This window comes from Pectinophora gossypiella, chromosome 8 (assembly GCF_024362695.1).
Source record: "Pectinophora gossypiella chromosome 8, ilPecGoss1.1, whole genome shotgun sequence".
Lineage (NCBI taxonomy): Eukaryota > Metazoa > Arthropoda > Insecta > Lepidoptera > Gelechiidae > Pectinophora > Pectinophora gossypiella.
In genome coordinates this window covers 13,831,430-13,853,583 of record NC_065411.1, presented here as the reverse complement: position 1 = coordinate 13,853,583, position 22,154 = coordinate 13,831,430, and the positions used below count along the sequence as shown (strand labels likewise).

Sequence of the window (22,154 nt, the reverse complement as noted above, 5' to 3'; positions counted from 1 at the left end):
GTGTCATACATGAAACAGACGACCTCGTTATCTTAGGTGACTTTAACCAAAGGTTTATCAATTGGAGTAGTAATAATGAGAGAAACTATATGATACCGTCAAATTTTAATGGGAAGAGGTCTGGACGAGTTTTAGTTGACTTCATAACCGTTTACGATCTATACCAGATGAATTGCATTAGTAACTGTGACAATGTGTATCTAGACCTCATCATCTGTAACACTCCTCGAGCATATGTGACTTGTCCTCCCAACATTCTCAGTAAATGTTATCCTAATCACCCTGTCTTACTTCTGTCAATCCCCTATACCGGACTACAATATATTCGCCCCAATCGCACTATGAAGTATAACTTTTACAAAGCTGACTACACATCAATTAAAAGTAAACTTAAAAATGTTGACTGGTTTGGTGAATTATCTGGTTGTAAAAACGTTAATAACATGATAAAAATTTTGTACAATCATCTAATAGGTGCGATTGAGTTACATGTGCCCAAAGTATTGATTAAAAAGTCTCATCATCCCCCCTGGTTCAAACTATCGCTTATCAATTGTTTAAAAGAGAAAGACAAAATAAGACTTCGTTTTCGTAAATATGGTAATCCACGTGACGAACTGGAATATCATTTGCTTCGTGATCGCTGCCACAGACTCTATGATAAGTGCTACACTAATTACAAGTCTTGCATAGAATCTAACATTCCTAAAAATCCCAAATTATTTTGGTCTTTTATAAAGCATAAACGTGGAGGTCACTCTACGCTGCCGGCTCAAATGCATCTAGGTAAAGATTCCGCTAAATCTGGCCTGGATATTGCAAATATGTTTGCGAGACACTTTAGATCAGTTTATTCCACTATTCCTCCAACTTGCGTCAATTTCACCACTGATGATTCCGACAGTTTTAACACCGATTTAATATCAAAAATAGTTTTTACTGAAAGAGAGGTCCACCGGTCGATGAAAAAATTAAACGTTTTAAAAGGGTCGGGCCCAGACAGTATCCCTCCGATATTTGTCAAGCACTGCAGTGATGTACTGGCACTTCCTCTATCATTTATTTTCAACCACTCGCTAAAAACAGGGATCTTCCCGGATGACTGGAAAAAGGCACGAATAGTCCCAATTTTTAAAAAAGGTGACCAATCAGATGTTAAAAACTACAGGCCAATTTCTATACTGTCGTGTTTTTCCAAGTTATTTGAAAGTCTCCTATACTCCAAACTTACATCAATTATTAATATTTCAATATCTGAAGATCAACACGGATTTAGGGTAGGGCGCTCAACTCTGACTAATCTTGTGCCATATATATCCGACCTTTGTAAAGAAGTAGACAAAGGGCATCAAGTTGATGCGATCTATACTGATTTTAGCAGTGCCTTTGACAGGGTAGACCACTCTTTGTTGATTCATAAATTGCATCTACAGGGAGTGGCAGGGCCACTGTTGAAGTGGTTTGAGTCGTATCTATACAATAGACCCCAGAATGTTGTCGCGGAAGGGTACCAGTCAACGACATATTACGCCTTGTCAGGTGTCCCACAAGGGTCCATAATGGGCCCCATGCTTTTTTTGATCTTTATTAACGATATTACCTGTCAGATAAGGTACTGCAAAAAGTCTCTTTTCGCAGATGACTTGAAAATATATGGCACAGTGGAGTCTCCTGCTGACTCAGCGCTTATACAGCAGGATCTGAATAGTATTCGTTTTTGGTGCGATCAGAACGGCATGTCTCTTAACGCACTGAAGTGTTTCCACATTAAATTTACTAGGAAAAGAAGACCTCTTAATACTGCATACGAGATTGGTGGTGTGATGCTTCAGGAAGTCCAAGAGATCAAAGACTTAGGCGTCATTCTTGACAAGAAGCTCAGCTTCAATCCGCATATTGAGACCTCAGCTAAGAAAGGCGCTCGGATGCTGGGTTTCTTGAAAAGAAATACCAAGGACTTTAAAAATCCAAAAACCAAAATACTTCTTTATAATTCATTAGTCCGCAGCCATCTCGAGTATGCTAGTGTTAGTTGGAACCCTATATATATGGCACCTTCCCAACGCGTTGAGAGTGTGCAAAGAGCCTTTACCAGACACTTAGCATTTTGCACCACTAATTTTTCTCACAGACAACCCTATCCAAACCGTCTTAAGAAGTTTGGTATGATTTCCTTATACGATCGTAGACGTCTACTTGATCTATGTTTCTTGCATAAAATTCTTAATGGTCATATACAGTGCGGTGGTCTTCCGGAGTGTTCCTCCCTTTCTGTTCCCTCAAGATATCCCCGGAATAAAATTAGTAGGTTATTTTACACGCCCTTTTGTAGAACAAATTTGGGCCAACAGTCACCAACTGTCAGGATGCTTAAGGAGTATAATCATATTAATGCTGGAATTGATGTGGACATATTTCATGACAAGTTACACAGTTTCAGGTCTAAAATTATTCGACACTTTTTGAGTTAAGATTTTAAGTCTACCACCAAAGTTGTATGTTTTGATTTAGTTTAGTTTCATTAAGTTTAATAACCTTTCTGCTAATTAGTTTATAATTATATTAGTTTATGTAAATTAGTTTATACATTGTGAGTGCTATGTACACCGTTATTGTTACACATATCAGTCAGAATACCTAGTTAAGTTATGGAATAAGCTCAATATGTGTGATGTGGTTGTACTTTTTTAAATAAATAAATAAATAAAATAAAACATTGAAAAAAAAAAAGATTGTAATATAAGCAAAACCAGAAAAGAAACAACGAATAATAATAATATAACGTATAATAATCTACTTTAAAACTTGAAAATATAAAATTACAATTTAAATACTTATTTATTTGACCCCAGTTCAACCTAATAGCTTCTGCTAGCGCATTTAATCCTTCCTCCACTGCCGCCACAGCGTTAGCGGCAATTCCGCCTCTCTCAATGCTGCGCTTCGTCATGTTCGCCTTGACCGGTGCATTGGGCCGCTGAATTTCTAACTGCTGCTCTTCAACTCACTGAAATCTGTAAGAGTAATAGTAGTTTATTTCAGCACATAAATGTAGTCAAAATAACATTAGATCAAATAAACTGAAATACGTACTTCTGAATGTCCACTGCTTTGTATTAAAGAGGGAGGCTGGGGAACCAATTGTACTGGGTCTGATTGCTGAAAATAAAATCATGTACTTTATTATTATTATTTTAGTATAATAACGACGAACACACCTAATTTAATAAAACTCTGACTAAAAATAGCTGGATTCCCAGTGGGCATCTCCAGTACCAAACCCTGAACCCCTATACAAAGCCACTATCCGTTCCTCCAATGCAAGTTCAGCTACATCCTCCACCCCACCACCAGTCCTACGTCTAGCTGCAGCCTGTGCTGCTACTTTTTTAACGGCACGTTTTTACTCAGACAGATAATATATAAGTTTAAGTGTTTAGAATGCGTTAGTAGGTACATTGTTAATGAATAAATTGCAGAGAGATTGACAAACTCAATAAACAAGCTAGGTTGAAATTCAATTTTTTTTTTACATTTGAAATGCTTCAAGAACAGTATTTCGGACAAGAAATATTAATATTAACATACTCACTTTGGTCCACTGCTTGTATGTTTTAATCGTCCCACCCATATTATTGAGCCGCTATGACAAAACTTCCTAGTGCTCCACTCTCTGGCATATTGAGTTTTTGAAAAACCCTTTGCCAGATCTGGGTTTCTCTCCAGGAAGTCAATCATTGCTTCTATTAGGGCAAAGGACAGATGGGATGAGCGCTCGCTTACACTGAAAAGATTTTTGTTTTTGTTACAAAACAAAATAATTCCAGTCAGTAAGAGATTAATTTTAAGTAAAGGAATAAACTTACTTCATTATCCCGTTTCAAAATATGTCCACACGCAGCCAAAACACCACAATCTATGCACCAAACCACTTAAAAACATATAAATGCACTTGAAATTCCTCAACTTTGTTTTCAAACATTCGTACAAAACTTTTTTTTAGCTTTGAGTTATAAAAATGTAAGCATAGACTCAATGCTCATTCATCCAAAAGAATTAAGTTTATGATTAAAAACATTATAATTTAACTTATTAAGGCTTGAGTAATTTAAATTCGGGTACAGAAACGTAAATAAAATCATCCAAATTATAGTTCTTTGGCAGAATTTCATTATTTTAGCTAAAAACAATAAATCGGTAATTACCGATTGGTACCTTCTCATTAAGCGCCAATCACTAGTAACTCGAAAGATATATCGAAGCTCACTTCACTTCGCAAGTGAGCTAGTGATGTTTACAGAATACCAAATCAAGGTCAGGTGAGATCGAATGCGAAGTGTAAGTGAGCGTCGAAGTGATAAGCGAGTTATTGTTCGAGATCTACAGAATCGACATACTGAGCCGAGGTTCGCGCCCAACTGGGCACCCTCAGGCCTGTTGTCTTAAACGTTGTACCGGGTGAGAGCCTTCAGCGCTCCCCATTTGTCCGACCAAGTAGTTAATGCCATCTGCGGCAAATCTACAATAAGTCACGTCAAAAAAAAGCTTATCTTGTGACCAGACACTGTAGGGCTTTAATTACGGTCCGAATGAAAACCACCGATACTTTAATGGCTTAAAACGTCTATGTTCCGCCGAAAAATCCGAGAATGTCAGAACTTTTAGACCAAACATATGTAAACATAGTTATAACATCGAGCATATAACGTCGGTGTAATGACGATATGCACTGGATTGCAAAACTAAGTAAAAAAAAAAAACAGAATAAATAATACCTACTTGCGTGTGAATATTTTGGATTATCGGTTCTTCTTCTTTCGTGTGGGTTGTGAGGTGAATAACCGACCTCATCAACCCTTGTGTCGTGAGTTTCGTTAGAATGTTATGGAGACTGGCGTCCTGTAGGTACGTACGTATACAAAAAGGAGGTAGTGAAGTAAATTAGTTGGAGAAAGTTTAGCAATTAGCAGTGGAGGGTGTTTACACAGGCGAGTTAGTGCATGTTTGGTTTCGCCGAGACCTTGTAGGGGCTCGCTTTGATTTGCATGCTTTGACTTTATGCATGTGCTGCATACATGAAGTAGCTCGTTTAGTACACGGATTTAGTTCACAGTAACAGGTCTATGGCGGCGGTATGGAGCATAATCCACCACGCTGCGAACTCCGGTTGATTGAGGGAGGCCTCTGCCTAGCAGTGGGACGTATATAGGTTATTTATATTATGCTAACCAAGGGCGGACCCAGCATTTATTGCGCGAGGGGGGTAGCTCTTTTTTAGGGTGGAAGGTGGGGCTTCAGGACGCAGACAGCTTATCTCCGTAGAGAATTAGATAAAGCTGCAGTGGGCACCCATGACTTAACCTGTGGCCCACCCTGGATCTGCCCTTGATGCTAAATGGAAATTTGGTATCGATAGAATATTTCCCTATCAAATACATAACAATGCGTAATATAAACTGCCTTAAAAGGTACGTCCCACTACTGGGCACATGCCTCACCTCAATTGACCGAAGGGGGTATAGAGCATACATAAGTAGGCTAGTTTCCAACTACTCAAGTCAGTGCTTTTTACTAAACGTCAAAACATGAAATTACTATGGAATTTGTATGAAAAAGCACACTGTGACGTCAAAGAAAAACGTGATAAAACGTTGGACTTATTATTGCGTTTTCTTGATTATAATTCGTAAATGAGTAAAATAAAAAAAAATAAAAAGTTTTTCATTTAGATCTGTGTTTTTTTAGTAAGTACTTAATCAGAATTTCATGCATGCTGCTCCACTCGGGGTTAAAATAAAATACATTAATTTAAAATAAAGAGTATTCATTTAATGATTAGAAAACGGAAACAGACGACACGCTTAAATAATGTTCTCGTACTACTATATGGCTGACACTGCCGATGCCGCCAATTAGTGAGTGTGGCTTTTCATAAAATACCTATATAACTACAAAGTGTTAGTGACATCGTAACGAATACTGAGGAGGATAATTCAGACCATGATTCTGAGTTGATATCAAGTGGAATTTCATGTCGGAACATTCGTGAAAATTTTCTTTTCTATACTTTTGCAACGGAAAATTCTACTTGATATCAACTCAGAATCATGGTCTGAATCATCCCCTTTAGTATTCGTTACGATGTCACTAACACTTTGTATGTATATTACCTATATATATATATATATGTCTTTCTCATGGTGTAGGTGGAAAGAACCGATATCCAGACCACATCGATATCTTATGAATCAGGGGAATGTCGATATTGTGTGAAAGTAGTGGTTTATCCAAAAAGTTTTAACACGGTTTCAGTATTTCGGAGAATTACGACCATATCATGCGTCACTATAACAGCTGTGACTACCCACGGGGGAATTTCTTGAGTCGTAAGTAAAAAACATTACTCTCCTCCTTGGATATGTAATTAGTATAATATACATACAAGGTGTTAGTGACATAGTAACGAAAACTTTGAGGTATGATTTAGACCATGATTCTGAGTATATTAACTCCACAAGAATTTTCCGTCGCAAAAGTACGGAACTGAAAATAATTAAAAATTTCCATGACTTTTCCCTACGGGAAATTCGACTTGACATACGTCGGCAGGTACCTACTACTACTAGTGTATCTACTAAATAAATAAGATAAAAATATTGTAAATCGGTAGGAAAAATTGCTGGCTGAGTATGACTTTTATTGTGAAAGAATGTGTGTGTGTGTGAAGTGTAATATTACAATTCAATTAACATATTCAAAACGCCACAGTGAACAAGGAAACTAATCAAGCCAGTCATTGTCAAAGTTATCACGAGCGGGAATCAAACTCCACATAAATTAATTAGTACTTACTACACTAATTGAGCCGCTATCCACTGAGCTGTGCATCTTAGTACAAATAGTGATGAGATGAGACATAATAGGTAAGATAAATAACAGGTGAAAAAATATCATCGGCATATTACATACAATAATTTTATGAATTTTGTAAAAAAGACAAAGCTTCCAAACAAAATTACGACAAATCTGTCAAAATATGAAGAGTAATATTCAAATTCAAATATCGAGCAATCGAACGCTCATTAAAAAAAACAGAACACAAAAGAAGATCGCGACAAAAAAGCAAAGTTCTCGGCAAAAACAGAAGAGCATCAATCAACCGTGGAACAAAAATAACAATTCAAACGCGAGTAGCAGTTATTTCCCGTATCAGTTACTAAGATAACAGTGATGTGCAATTTAGATGAGATGGGTCGAGATAAGCGGAGTGCATTATTACGATGCGCTGATAACCGAGAATGGACCCGCGCACGCCGATCGGGTTACCGTTAAAATTAGCCAACAAGCCTTGCGCTTGTGACTAATTTTATTAATAAACAGTAATCTTGAAGCTTTTTATATAATGGTCAAGTTATTATGGCCGTATCGAGGGATAAGACAGGAGAGGATTGAAGGCGAAAGTTTTATGTGAGTCTTGCAAGATTTACAGTTGGAACAGTCTTCTATTTCTATATGCTAAAAGGTCGAAAGGATCCTCTGAGTTACAATTGGGTAGTTTCCTAGAACAAAGCTAAGTTATGAAATTCTCATTAATAAATAAAGACAGATCTAAAGGTGACAGAAAACGTTTTCCTTTTTCTATTTAAATTATTTATGAATTTGAATAAAAAAATGTAATAATAAGTGCGACATTTTGTTACGTTTTTCTATGATGTCGCAGGTTGCTGTTTCATTCAAATTCCATAGTAATTTCGTGTTATTTGACTAGTTGGAAACTAGCCTATTTGGCGTATGACGTAGTTTATAAAATTAAGAAGAATTTTAAAGACAAACATCGAGCAACCGAAAGAGCCACGTCGTTAACTAGGCCTCCCGACAAACATAACGACGCCTTATAAATACAGAAAACAAAAATCATAGAGAACCTCCTTTTTTTGAATTCGGTTAAAAACCGCGTAAGCGCCGTTTTGAAAAATCACATTCGAAAGTGATTTTTGTTAACAAGACCTCACAAAATCACAATAATCACGATAGTTTCAATCTAGGTAAATTATTATGGTCTCAATGTTTCGGCGGATTGAAATTAATTGAAAGGTATCGAGGTTTTGTTGAAGATCGGGCCGTCAGTGCGTTGCATTTATAAATACCGTTATTATTAGTATTTACTTAAGATTTCGGTTTGTTTTTTTTTCGTGTGGTTTCTGTCCTGTGTTAAATGTAATGTACATATCTGTCTGTGTCTGCGGTATCCGAAAATACGTAATAAATGTTTTTTTAAAAAGAGGCGCTTAGATTTTGACTTTCTATATAACTATTCTATAAACACAACAACAGTAACACTATCAGAATATCTTAAGAAAGTAAGCTTGACTGACATTAGACCTCACTACCTCGAGACAGGCATAAGAGGATAGATAAGTGTTCGTGGGAAATAAGAAAATAAAGACTTTTCAAACAACAGTTACCGCCTCACATCTACAATAGCATAGAATAAGACAGCTTTACCTCAAATTTCTAAGATCTCTTTTTCTTCCTTATATTTTCTTCTGTAGCTAGCTAGGGTACCTACTAGTGGCTAGTGTTGCCAGGCTCATTCTAGAATAAAACTCATTGATGTATAAACTTTTTGCAGATAACTAAAATCTATCAATCTACATCTTAATGTTATAGATTTTTGTTGGTAGTAATGAAGAAAAACACGGGGAAGGCATGATAATAAAAAAAATCGGTAGTTTATGGTATCAATTTAGCAAAATCTTAGTGCGTAACTGCGCAGCAAAAAAATTAATGGCGCTAGCTAGCTTCCTTTGTTTTTCTAAGTGAAAAAACTAGATTTGGAGACCGAAACTAAAAACTGGTAAGATATTCAAAAACTGTATTTAATATTTGCGGGGTCAGTTTCATTGCTAGTGGCATGAAAGATTTTGCCGCACTATAAGTGGAGGTGTCTCCTGTCGTGGCGTGGTGCTGGCGGTGGTGAAAACTTCAACTCCTTTGTGTATTAATAGTCACTATTTATTGGGATTATTATACTTTTATAGATTTGTTACAAAAATATGCGTGGCTCGTGACGCTCCGGTGGGCAGTATTGCCATACAAAAAAACTTATTTTACTACTTAGGTCTATTGTCAATAAATATTTTAATGTTTCCAACAGATCTAAGTATCTAAAATACTATGTTCATGTACCATACTCAGCCTGTCAGCCATTAAGTAAGGCAACATGTACCCTGCGAGTTATTTTACGCACCATTGAACTGTCGGGCAAGCCGCATAGTTAAATAGTTTGTCAGTCGGGCAAATGAGACGGGCTTGTATGCGTTGATTGTGACATGTTTCCTACTTTATGCGTCATTGTGAACCTTTGGTCGTTACTAACCTAGGATGGTCGTGTGCCTGTGAGGTAAGGTACCTAACCTACTATTCTAAATTCCGCTCCAAGTAGGAACGCGAAGCAACTAGGAAGTCGGTTACGGCTGCAATCTCCGCAAAATTCAGTCGTTGCGAGTTTTTGGTGTGACAATTATTTTCCTTAATTGTCAGAAATCAGAATCATTTATTTAACGTAATTATCATGGATAAACTTGTTGAAGGTCAATGTAACATTTTTGAATACCTACTTTTGTACTTACCTACATACAATTCCAGACACTTCGCGAGCATTAAGTTTACTTTTGCTTCTTTACTAAATGTTTGGAATAGTAAAGTAGTAACGAGAGGGGTGAAAATATTCAAATACTGAATTTGACAACCGGAGACTGGGCCTTTAAGTGAGCTGTTACATGAGTCATAGCGGCTCAATAGTAACCCTGACCCCAAGGTTTATAAGGCCTGTCATTGATCTCACAAGTATTACCAGGATTACCAGGGTTGATGAGGTTGGTTGTCCACCTCGCAACCCAAACGATAAAAGAAGTAAATTAAGTAAGGAACTATTATTTTTATCTCCCACCATTCGTTTTTATTACCTACCCTGGTCATTTGCAGTTATAAACCCTAGGCGGTTTACTACCATTAACTGATTCCACACACTTATTATTTACTTACTATGTAATTCAATTATTGTGCATTTTTAATTATGCTAATGCACTGATATTTGGTTGCAGAGCCTTTTAACATCTTTGTCAATAATTGGGTCGTGTAATAGGTTCAAGATACATTTTGAAATTCTGATTAAGTACTGAAGTATATATTAAAGACTATTAATATATTGAAGACTATAGAGAACCGGAGAGAAAATATGATTGGCCACCTGATACGACACGATTCATTTATAACAAACATTATAGAAGGAAAAATTGAAGGGAAGAGAGGAAGGGGTAGACCTAGGATAACATTTATGAAACAAGTAAAAGAGAAGGTGCAGGTCGTGTCGTATCGGGAGGTGAAGGTTTTGGCGGGAAGAAGAGAGGAATGGCGATTACTCCACCGACAAGAGCGCAGCTCTTACCTAAATAGAGAGAGAGAGAGATTAAGTACTAAATAAAGACCGATCTAAAAGTAATGAAAAACTTTTTCTTTTTTATTTTACTCATTTACGAATTATAATCAAGAAAACGCAATAATAAGTCCAACGTTTTATCACGTTATTCTATGACGTCACAGTGTGCTTTTTCATACAAATTCCATAGTAATTTCGTGTTTTGACGTTTAGTAAAAAGTAACTGACTTGACAAGTTGGAAACTAGCCTATTTATATATGCTCTATACCCGCTTCGGTTGATTGAAAGGAGACATGTGCCCAGCAGTGGGACGTTAGGTTAATTATGTATATAACTTCCATGGAATTATAAAAATTAGATAGGTACCGGGTAGGTATGTAAAAATAAGGATATATAGCATTACAAATGGACAACTATATTAAATAATGAAAAAATATTTGTTGCTTCTTCTTCTTCTTCTTCTATCGTGTGGGTTGTGAGGTGGATTACCAACATCATCAACCCTGGTGTCATGGTTATTATTGAGCCGCCAAAGACCCCTAATAGCACTTATTACTCACTTACATCAGTAAGTAATAACCGGGACCAAAGGCTTAACGTGTCTTCCGAAGCACGGATCATCTTACATTCGAACAATTAGGTGATCAACCTGTAATGTCCTAACCAAACTAGGGATCACAAAGTGATTTTTGTGTATTTATTGCTTAAAAGTTAAAACCAAATATACAAAATTACAATAATCAAGAATCTTATTTTTTTTTGGTTTTGCAGTTAAGTACGAATCGTGAGTAATCTTTAATTAATCGTCTAGATTAAAGTAAGCTGCACACTGGCCACCAAGAATTCGTTCTTAATTTGAAATGTAACGAATCACGAGTGTCCCGGCGCGGCGCATACGCTTGCGTGCGATTGATGATGCGTATCTGTCGCCACATGTCTCGCGGTCGGCGCGCACGCAACATCCCGCCTTCGAGGAATCCTGGCCCGCTGTGTGACTGTACTGGACGTTTCTGGGCCTAAAATGGTCTAATGGTATAGAGCCACGATACACGGGCCATATTAGTATCGCGATGGTAAAGAAAGTGGTGATAGGACAATTTATCAATACTTACATAAAAAAAATATATATTGATAAGTACGAAAAAAAGGGTGCCTTGAGGACATTGAGCTAGTATTTCTTATCTCAGTGCTTGAGGATATAACGTTATTTTAATTATAGGTAAGTATATTAGTGACTCTGGTATATTTTCCTAAAGTGTAAATAGCAAGAATAAAGGATAATAAGGATGATAAGGGGATGAAGGATTACGAAAGCGGTATATAAAGCGAACGTTGATGGTAGGGCTGACAGAGGATGACCTAGAAGGACGTATATTGGCTTTTTTTTTGACGTGACTTATTGTAGATTTGCCGCAGATGGTATTAACTACTTGGCCGGACAAATGGGGAGCGCTAAAGGCTCTCACCCGGTCCTCTGAACCGGCGAACATGTATGAAACGATTGATGAATGTTGAGGAAGCTAGAAGTGTGTCAGGATCGAAGCAAATGGAATTTCATAGTCTCTAGTATCTAGTACCCCAGTGGGAAATAGGCGTGAGTTTATGAATGTATGTGTAAATAGCAAAATAAGCAATTTGGCTACCAATTTAGGGCCATTTTAAAACCTGAATTTGATTCTGGTTTCTGATATCCATCGTCCTTCTCATACAAATGAATTCAATTCAATATGTCGTGACAACGCGGTCCGATCAAAGATTTCATTTGACATAAAAGTTTGTACGGCGATTGACAATAATGTAAATTCTTTTGAATAAAAGATACTGACGCAAAAAGAACAAATGCGAATAATATCAGATCGAAGACAAAGATATGATGTATGATGATATGAATTATTGATCGATTGAAAATCGAAATAAGTCATCGCCATTTCTTTTACACAAAGTAATTCCAAAGTTCATGAACCTTTCATTTATAAAGATGTTTGCTTTTTTATGCAATTGATGGAATGCAGAAGCGTGCGCTGGAAAAAAGTTTGACAAAAACACGTTGAGACTTTTAAACAGTTGACTTATATCCCACAATGCACGGTTGTACGTTTTCTGGCCTTATAACCGGCGAATGGTAAAATTATTCCGAATCGTATGCGCAGAATTTTCAGTTTTGTGTGGAAATTTAATCAAGTATGACAGCCCCAATAAGGTTGATTGTTGTTTTGTTTATTCTAAAAAATCTGAAGATGTAGCTACCTTGTGTAGCTAGCATAAGTCTGATAGCTCAAAATGTTGTTTAAATTCGCCTTATATAAGGCAGGCAAAGATCTGAGGACCATACAGCCTTGACTTTAGTTATTTAATATTCTAAATTCACGATCAAAATAGGCGTAAGCCTTGTTTTCAGTTTTCAATATCCAATTTAAAATCTTAAGTCCTAACCCTAAACAATTATGTAGTAAATAAGTACATTCATTATACATTTTTTTTAATTCTATTTGTCAGTTAAAGGTAAATAAATTCTGCTTTACCCCCTCCGATTGATTGAGGGGAGGCCTGTGCCCAGCAGGGGACATATATAGGCTATTTATGTTCATGTTAAATTCTGCTTTGTTAACTAAATTACTATTTTGTAAATGCTATGTAAACTGTAATTGTCATAGTATGTCTTAATTTTGTAATTGTCGTAGTTGTTAATGATTTATACATGATGTAGGAGTACGTAATAAATAAATTAAATCTGAATAATTCGATTGAAAAACTCTTGTCTATAAAAAATAAACACAGGATTTCTTTTACACAAAAGATAATCCACGTTGAATAAATGACAAGGGGATTATATTTTAATAACCTGAAAGTGTTATAATTGCAATAATTGTCGCTAATTTGTCGACGTGGAAGGGTTGAGGGCGATAACATCTAGCAGACGAGGTCGGGGGGCGCGAAGGTGAATATTTTATTATTCCTTGCTAAATTACCCAAGTAAGTACTTAGGAACAGTGAGGGAAAACTGCTAAATACTCGTACTAGTTACGTGTTCTAAGTAACAAATGTATTCGAGTCAAGTACGTAGGTGAACAAAGCTGGTTTGGCTGTTCTAGGCAAATCAGTATGACAGAAACAAAAAATACGCCATTTCGGATGTAAACAGAAATATTTTTGGACACATTTTGGCGTTATTGTTTAGTAGTACGGTCTACCCCGTTAGGGATTACAGACTTGAATTATGTGTTGCGGAAAGAGCAAGTAGGTACCTCTCTGGTATAATAAATATTATATATAAAATTTGTAATAAGCTTAACAACTCTCTCCCTGTCGATTAAGTAAGTAAGTACTTATTAAACGTCTAGGGCTCTGTGCCGACGTTTTTCTTGCAGCTTCTTTTCCTCTGCTATTTACGTTGTGAGAAGCTGCAGTAGTTTTAGGCGAATGAGGCATTCGTTATGTAAAAAATGACGTTTCAAAGTAAATAATTAGTAACTATGTTACCAACTGAATAAAGATATTACTAGGCGGCCAATCAGCTCGCGATAACAAACATTTCAGAACTCCGATACCGACCCTGCCGGCGTGGTGGACTATTCCCTGCGTTCAGCGCTTATCGCTATCGACTCTCTAGGGTCGATTAATTCTTTCAAGTATTCTTGCTCTCAGATGATGCCCTGCGCCGAGGTTCGCGCCGAACTGGGCAGCCTCAGGCCTGTTATTTTAAATTTCGTACCGGGTGAGAGCCCTCAGTGCTCCCCATTTGTCCGGCCAAGTAGTTAATGCCATCTGCGGAAAATCTACAATAAGTATTGTCAAAAAAATAAATAATACGAGTAAGTAGATAATAGGTACGGTATCAGTGACAACCGATCCACTCTAAGGTAGTGGCGTATCAGGCAGTTCAGTGGTATAGTAATTGCAGTATGAAGGGTTAACTAACCAGAGGTATTTTTAGAATGAACTTGCTGCTTGGATTGTGAACTTTTATTGATGATCTGCTTTGCTGGGTTTTGTTTATTTACTACCGTGTAAAATATATAATATTCGGCAAAAAATATATAATTACTTACATATTGTTTTATGGTAGCTAGTAATAAACAATAGAATTATAAATAATGCCGAAACGGCTGCAGCTCAGCAAATGTCATAGCTTAGCTGTCCTGGCGCTGATTTTCAGGTGCAGGCGCTGCAGCAGATTTATTGTCAAAAACAATTACTTAAACAAAAAAGAGGAGTCTTAGGACACAAATTTTCGAAACTTCAAAACCGTCTTCAGAGGAGCGTGCAGTTTTCTGTTACAATAATACTTCATTATTTGTAAATGCCAGAACAAGTTTTTTTTACGTGATTTATTGTAGATTTGCCGCAGATGGCATTACCTACTTGGTCGGACAAATGGGGAGCGCTGAAGGCTCTCACCCGGTACGTTGAACGTTATATTGAAACTAGAACAAGTTTCAATAAAACGATTACTTATGAGTATTCTATGAAACAAGTGAGTACTCTTAACTATGTATGCCGAATAAGTAAAATGTCTGGAAACGATAAAGTGCAATAAAGCACCCTCAGTTCATGTCCAGTCTGAGTGCGGCCATGAGGTGAACGCACTACCTACGACTCGATGGGAACATTTCGGCACCAACTAAATACTTAATCGGACTTTTTTTTCTATAAACCAGACAGAAGGGACTTGGCTATTATGTGTTTTGTGTTCTACGCGTTTATAGCAAAGCTAGTTTTGAAATGGTGTATTTTAAAGGTACAGAATCAGTCCGTAGTCTAGTTAAAGAACACAACGAATTTAACTTCCATAGATTTAGATATAGGCTCTCAGATAGTTTATCAAATAGATGAAAAGCCTTCTTCTATCGGAAGTGGATTTAAATTTTGGCTATTTCTTCTCTCCATAGTGCTCACAGGAATCAAATACAATCAAGTAACTTAAGCCGGATACAAACATTGCAATTGCGAGGCATATGCCGCGTAAGCCATGCGTCACACGCCTCGTTCGTGGCGTGGCATATGCTACGAACGTAACACATAGCAAGGCGTGCGACGTACGGCGAACGAGGAACACATGCCTCGCAATATTTGTGTGCACGCAAACTATACTCATGGCTGAAATTTGAATCTGCCGCCTCGACTTATGCGAGCCGCGGCATTCCACGCTATTGGTCGAAACCAATATGGCGTCACTCTGTTCGCGCCGACCACGGGGTTCACCACGGATAATTTGTTTGCTGTGAATTTATTGTGAAGAAACTGTTTAATCTATCGGAAATTGTGTTATTAATGTTGGACAATACCTAATTCAACTCAGCTGAGTGTTAAGTTGGTGAATACAACAAGGAACTGTCGGCGGTATAGGTATCTCGGTCCCGTGGTTTGGAGCCCGGCGCAGCAGCAGTCAGGTTGGTGGCTTTCTTATTTCATGCTGTGATTATGTATAGATTTGTGTTGCACTGACCACCTTACCAGCCATGGATTTAGTCTCCAGCTCTGGTTATCGAAGGAATTAACGAACATATTTTGGTCCTTTGTCGCTCGGATGGTAGGTCACGTGACATTCGGTCGGTCGGTTTTATTTATCGGTATTTACCTATTAAAAACAGTTTTCTTAGTGTTTTTTCGGTTAAAATACTAATATTTCGGGTTTATTTTAGCTTATTTTGGTTGTACTTATAGGTACATATACGTATTTTCGGCGTATTTCGGTTTCGGTCACTGACCTCTACTCGGTTCGGTTCTAAACAGTTTTCTCGGTGTTATTTCGGTTAAAATAACAATATTTCGGGTTTATTTTATCTTATTTCGGTTGTACTTATAGGTGCAGATTTGTATTTTCGGTGTATTTCGGTTTTTTCGGTTTCGGTCACTGACCTCTGCTCGGTTTCGGTTCTAAACAATTTTCTCGGTGTTATTTCGGTTGAAATAACAATATTTCGGATTTATTTTATCTTATTTCGGTTGTACTTATAGGTACAGATTTGTATTTTCGGCGTATTTAGGTTTTTTTCGGTTGTGTCGCGCCACTTTCTATTTTTGTGTAGGTACCTATTTCGTTGTTGAATAAAATAGGTAATTCAACATGGCGAAAAAGTTTGAAGTAAAATTCAAAATAGAATGCGATTGGTTTTTAAATACAATTGATATGATTGATTCATCGGAGTTTAGCTCAAGTGTAAAATTAGCGCGGTTACGTAAGTTAACTTCTCATTTTGATAACTTAACGGAGGCCTATGAATGTTTACTGGAGGTTGTAACCGATTCGGAAGTAGTTGCAAAGTATGACGAACAATATAAATGCGCAACTTTACAATATGACAAGTTGGAAGCCAAGGCTACGGAGCATCCACACTCACAGGGTACTTACATACCTACCACTAGTGCGCCGTTTGCTCGCCTACCGCAAATTAATTTGCAAACGTTTGATGGTGACTTATTTACATGGTGCAGTTTTATAAGTTTGTATAATTCGCTAGTGTCGTCTCGTACAGACATTTCAAAAACCGAGAAGTTTCATTACCTGTTCTCTCATTTGCAAAAGGAACCAAGGTCAATGTTACAACACTTGCCTATGGTGGATTCATCTCTTGATACGGCTTTGGAGCTTCTGAAAGCACGGTATGACAACAAACGCTTGCTCGCGGACACGCATATATCGCGTATTTTGAATATTCCGGTATTGAAAAAGGTTAATACGTTGCGTACGAGTATTTTGAACCCGTTACTGGAGTCAACTCGGGCTTTGAAAGGATTAGGTCTACCTGTGGACAGCTGGTGTTATATGCTTGTGCATATCAGTTTGTCTAAATTACCTATTGACATTAGGACTCGGTTCGAACAAAAGTACGGCGGATTAAGGTGTGATTTACCAACATTTGAAAATTTAACGACATTTTTACAAAATGAGTGTAGTTTGCTTGAAACAACGACTACAGGTTGCATTAATTCTGAGGTTCCCAAAACAAAAAATATTAATTCGGTTTCGGTAGCTCCGTACAGCACGGACGCTAAACATAGGTGCGCGTTTTGCTCAATCGCGGGTCATGATATTGACATTTGTTATAAATTTAAAAACGGGTCTTCTGGTGAGCGTAGAATGTGGATACGCAATAATGGGCTTTGCTTCAAATGCTTCGGCCAACACTCGGCGTCTTCTTGTAACCGTCATGTTCCTTGCGGGCGGTGTGGTAACCTCGGTCACCATACATTAATATGTACGTTAGATATGCAGCCTAGTGCTCGGACGGCAAAAGGTGCACACGTTCAAAATAATAATTCATATAATAAAAACTTTAATCAGAGCACCCGTAACGAGCGTATGGTGCATACTGTGATGTCTGGCCACCCCGGTCAGGCGCACGACGTGAGGCCGGGCGGTTTCGCTTGTGGTTCGGGCGCGGATAGCGCGGCAGTTGTCGGTCACGCGCTGCCGTCGGGTTATTCTGTTCAATCGGAATAGCAATTAGCGCAGAGTAATGTTTCTTCTATGCCTACTTTACAAGATAATGTTATTTTACCTACAGTTATTGTTAATGTTTTATCGGGTAATGGGGAGCTTGTTAAGGCAAGGGCATTATTAGATTTCGGTTCACAGGTTTCGGTTGTTCGTAGCGATTTTGTTAATTCACTCGGTTTGAAAAAACATTACTCTGTGACTCCTTTGTTGGGTGTAGGTGGCACTCACGCTTCGAATAGTAATTATATTGTTACTATTAATTTTCGGTCGGAAAGAAATAATATTTTTTTATCGGTTAATGCGGTTGTTTTGAAAACTCCTACCACTTATGTGGCTAGTCGGCTCGGTATTTCGGATAATTTACGTATTTCGGATGATGGTTTCGGACATTTATCGAAGGTCGATATTATTTTCGGTTGTGATATTCTCGGTGAAATTGTAGAAGGGAATAAGGTCACTTTACGGCCGGGTGGACCTTATGCCATTGATACAATATTTGATTTTGCTATTTTCGGGCCATTACGGGGCAATTATAATAATAATAATGTTGTTTGTCGGAATCGGAATATTGATGTTTTTTCGGGTGTCTCATTGGTGGACGCGGTTGAGCGGTTCTGGAAGTCGGAGGAGCCGCCCAGGGTTAAAATTAGGGATCCTTGCGATGTTGATTGTGAGCGGTTATTTTCGGGTTCGGTTATTCGGTGTTCGGATGGTAAATATATGGTTCGGTTGCCATTGATACCTAATCACGCGGAGTTGGGTGATTCCGCGCAGGTTGCTATTCGGCGGTTTATGGCTTTGGAAAGGCGAATGCGGGTTCAGCCTAAGTTCAAAGAAAAATATGTTCAATTTATTCGGGAATATATTCACTTAAAACATATGCAACTTTCGGAGTTTGATATTAATTCGGAACAGGAACATTACTTTTTAGCGCACCATGGTGTTTTTAAAACGTCTGGTGATACGGATAAGATTCGGGTTGTTTTCGACGGTAGTGTTAAGACAACTACTGGGGTTAGTCTTAACGATTGTTTGTATTCGGGAGAAAGGTTACAAAATGATATAACTAAAATTATTTTAAATTTCCGTTTACCTCGGGTGGTGTTTACCACTGATGTAAAGATGATGTTTCGGATGACCTGGATCCATCCCCAGGATCGTAGGTATCAATTGATTTTATGGCGGGAAAGTCCAGCTGATCCCATTCAGATTTTTGAACTTACTACAAATACTTACGGTCTTAAGTCGAGTCCTTTTGTAGCGATACGTTGCTTGCACCAGTTGGCTGCTGATGAGCAGGAACGTTTTCCTAGGGCTGCGAAGTTACTAATAAATAATTCTTATGTTGATGATCTTAATGGAGGCGCAGACACGGTTGAGGAAGCACAGGAAATTAGAGACGAGTTGATACAGCTGATGAAGACGGCAGGTTATGAGCTGCGAAAGTGGTCGTCGAATGAACCTCGGCTCCTCGCTGATTTTCCTGAGGATTTCTGCGAGACACCTCGTTGTTTTGAGGATAAAGACACTTTCGGTTTTATTAAGGTCTTAGGAATTCAGTGGAACCCTTCATCGGATGCGTTTACGTACAGGGTAAATAATTTACCTTCGGAACAGTCGCCAGTTACTCGGCGCAGTATACTTTCTTCCTTGGCTAGACTTTTTGATCCGTTGGGATGGATATGTCCGGTGGTTTTTCGAGCCAAACTGTTATTACAAGAGCTGCTCAGTGACGGAGCTAAGAATGTGGAGTGGGACGCTCCAGCCCCTGAACACTTGGTTAAGAAGTGGAATGATCTTGTTTCGGATCTACCGAATTTACAGAGAATTTCAATTCCACGGTGCTTGAAGTCTGCTAATGACGTCAGTTATTCTTTACACGGTTTTTGCGATGGGTCGTCGTTGGGATACGCGGCTGCAGTTTACTTACGGTCGGAGAATATTCACGGAGAAGTTTCGGTTCGGTTAGTGATAGCTAAGTCTCGGGTTGCCCCCCTAAAAAGCAAAATGACTATACCACAGTTAGAACTCAGTGGCGCAGTACTTCTTGTTTCTCTCCTACATCACGTTTTCTCTGCGTTGAGCGAGCTTTCTATTGAATTTTCGGAAGTTATTGGTTGGTGTGATAGTACCATCGTGTTGGCGTGGTTAAAGACACCCCCACACAAATTAGAAGTTTTTCAAGGCAACAGAGTTTCTCAGATTAACAATGCCAACTTACCAATTCAGTGGAGACATGTTTCAAGTGGGTTGAACTGTGCAGATATTGGATCTAGGGGAGCCTCCGCGGCTCAACTTGTGGAGCACCCTCTATGGTGGGGTTCGGAGTGGCTTTGTCAACCACGTGAGCTTTGGCCTAGTGATAGGACTGAAGTTCCTATGGATTTACCTGGACTACGTGCGAAACACGTTACTAATATCGTTGTCGGTAATGAAACTTTAGATTTGTTATTCGGTCGGTATAGCTCGTTCGACAAGTTAGTTAATGTCACGGCATATGTTTTTCGGTTTATTAAAAATTGTCGACAAAGGTGTCGTCGTAATTTCGGTAAAAATACCTCGGTTTCGGAACGTCGTAGTGCGTTAAATTATTTAATTCGGTCGGTTCAGGATTCAGATTTTAATGAACATATTTCGGCATTAAGGTTAGGAAAACCTATTCGAGATTCTTTAAGGAAATTAAACTTGTTTTTGGATAGTGACGGAGTGATTCGTGTTGGAGGGCGTATTCGACATTCGGGTTTACCCTATTCAGCTCGTCATCCTATTTTACTTTCAAGTAAACATAGATTTACGTTACTTTTGGTGGAATATTACCACAAAACTTATTGTCACGTCGGTTCCAATGCGTTATCGGCCATTTTATCTCGGACTTACTGGATACTTTCTGTTCGTCGGTTGACACGGACTGTCACGTTTCGGTGCGTGCAATGCTTTAAGGCTAAGCCTCGTTTAGACCAGCCTTTTATGGCGGACTTGCCTCCTGATCGTGTTAGGTGTTCTCGTGCATTTGAAGGTGTCGGTACTGATTTTGCCGGACCGTTTATGATAAAAAGCAGTTCTTTACGAAATGCTCGGTTATTAAAATGCTATCTCTGTATTTTTGTTTGCCTGAGCACTAAGGCAGTGCATTTAGAGGTGGTCTCGGAGTTGTCGGTTGAGGCATTTGTTGCGGCTTTTACTCGGTTTACATCGCGGAGAGGAATACCGTCTTTGATGCGATCCGATTGTGGAACAAACTACGTCGGGACAAATAAATATCTAAAAGATCTTTATGTATATTTAAAGAGTCATCATGCCGATTTAGAACGCGAGTTAGTAAAAAGTAATATTACTTGGCTTTTTAACCCACCAAGTAGTCCAAATATGGGTGGACTATTTGAAGCGGCAGTTAAGTCTGCAAAGACTCACATGAATAGAGTTCTAGGTGAGAGACGGCTCACTTTTGAAGAGTTAACCACATTTTTTACCAAGGTGGAAGCGGTTTTGAATTCTCGCCCGCTTTGCCCTTTGAGTGCGGATCCTTCGGATTTGGAAGTATTAACACCCGGACATTTTATTATCGGTCAACCTCTGGTAGCATTGCCTGAACGTCCGTTCGAGGAAGTAAATATTTGTCGGTTGTCACGGTTTCACCAAGTTCAAAAACTTACTCAGCATTTTTGGTCTAGGTGGCGTGATGAATACTTACATACGTTGCAACAACGTACTAAATGGACTTCGCATTCGGAAGCTCCTAAGGTCGGTGATTTAGTTTTGATTAAGGAGGACAACTATCCTCCTCTAAAGTGGAAACGCGCTCGTATTTTGCGTCTTTTACCTGGTTCGGATTCGGTTACGCGCGTAGCAGAAGTTAGGACAGGGAACGGAATTCTGCTTCGGCCCGTGTCGAAGCTTTGTAGGTTACCATAGGTTTGGTTGGTTGATAACCAAGGCAGGCCTTGGTTCGGGGGGGAGGATTATGTGCACGCAAACTATACTCATGGCTGAAATTTGAATCTGCCGCCTCGACTTATGCGAGCCGCGGCATTCCACGCTATTGGTCGAAACCAATATGGCGTCACTCTGTTCGCGCCGACCACGGGGTTCACCACGGATAATTTGTTTGCTGTGAATTTATTGTGAAGAAACTGTTTAATCTATCGGAAATTGTGTTATTAATGTTGGACAATACCTAATTCAACTCAGCTGAGTGTTAAGTTGGTGAATACAACAAGGAACTGTCGGCGGTATAGGTATCTCGGTCCCGTGGTTTGGAGCCCGGCGCAGCA

General features: G+C 38.5%; 1 protein-coding gene and 1 long non-coding RNA gene across 2 annotated transcripts in view; both read right to left on the bottom strand.

The window, feature by feature from the left end:
- The window catches only part of LOC126369274 (uncharacterized), an 82,086-nt gene that overhangs the window by 53,729 nt on the left and 6,203 nt on the right, over nucleotides 1–22,154 (bottom strand). The window lies entirely within an intron of this gene.
- On the bottom strand, nucleotides 3,147–4,083 carry LOC126369297 (uncharacterized). The gene is made up of 3 exons (XR_007566677.1): nucleotides 3,867–4,083; nucleotides 3,593–3,784; nucleotides 3,147–3,159 (listed from the first exon to the last, which is right to left on the bottom strand). It is a non-coding gene; the product is annotated as an uncharacterized LOC126369297 (long non-coding RNA).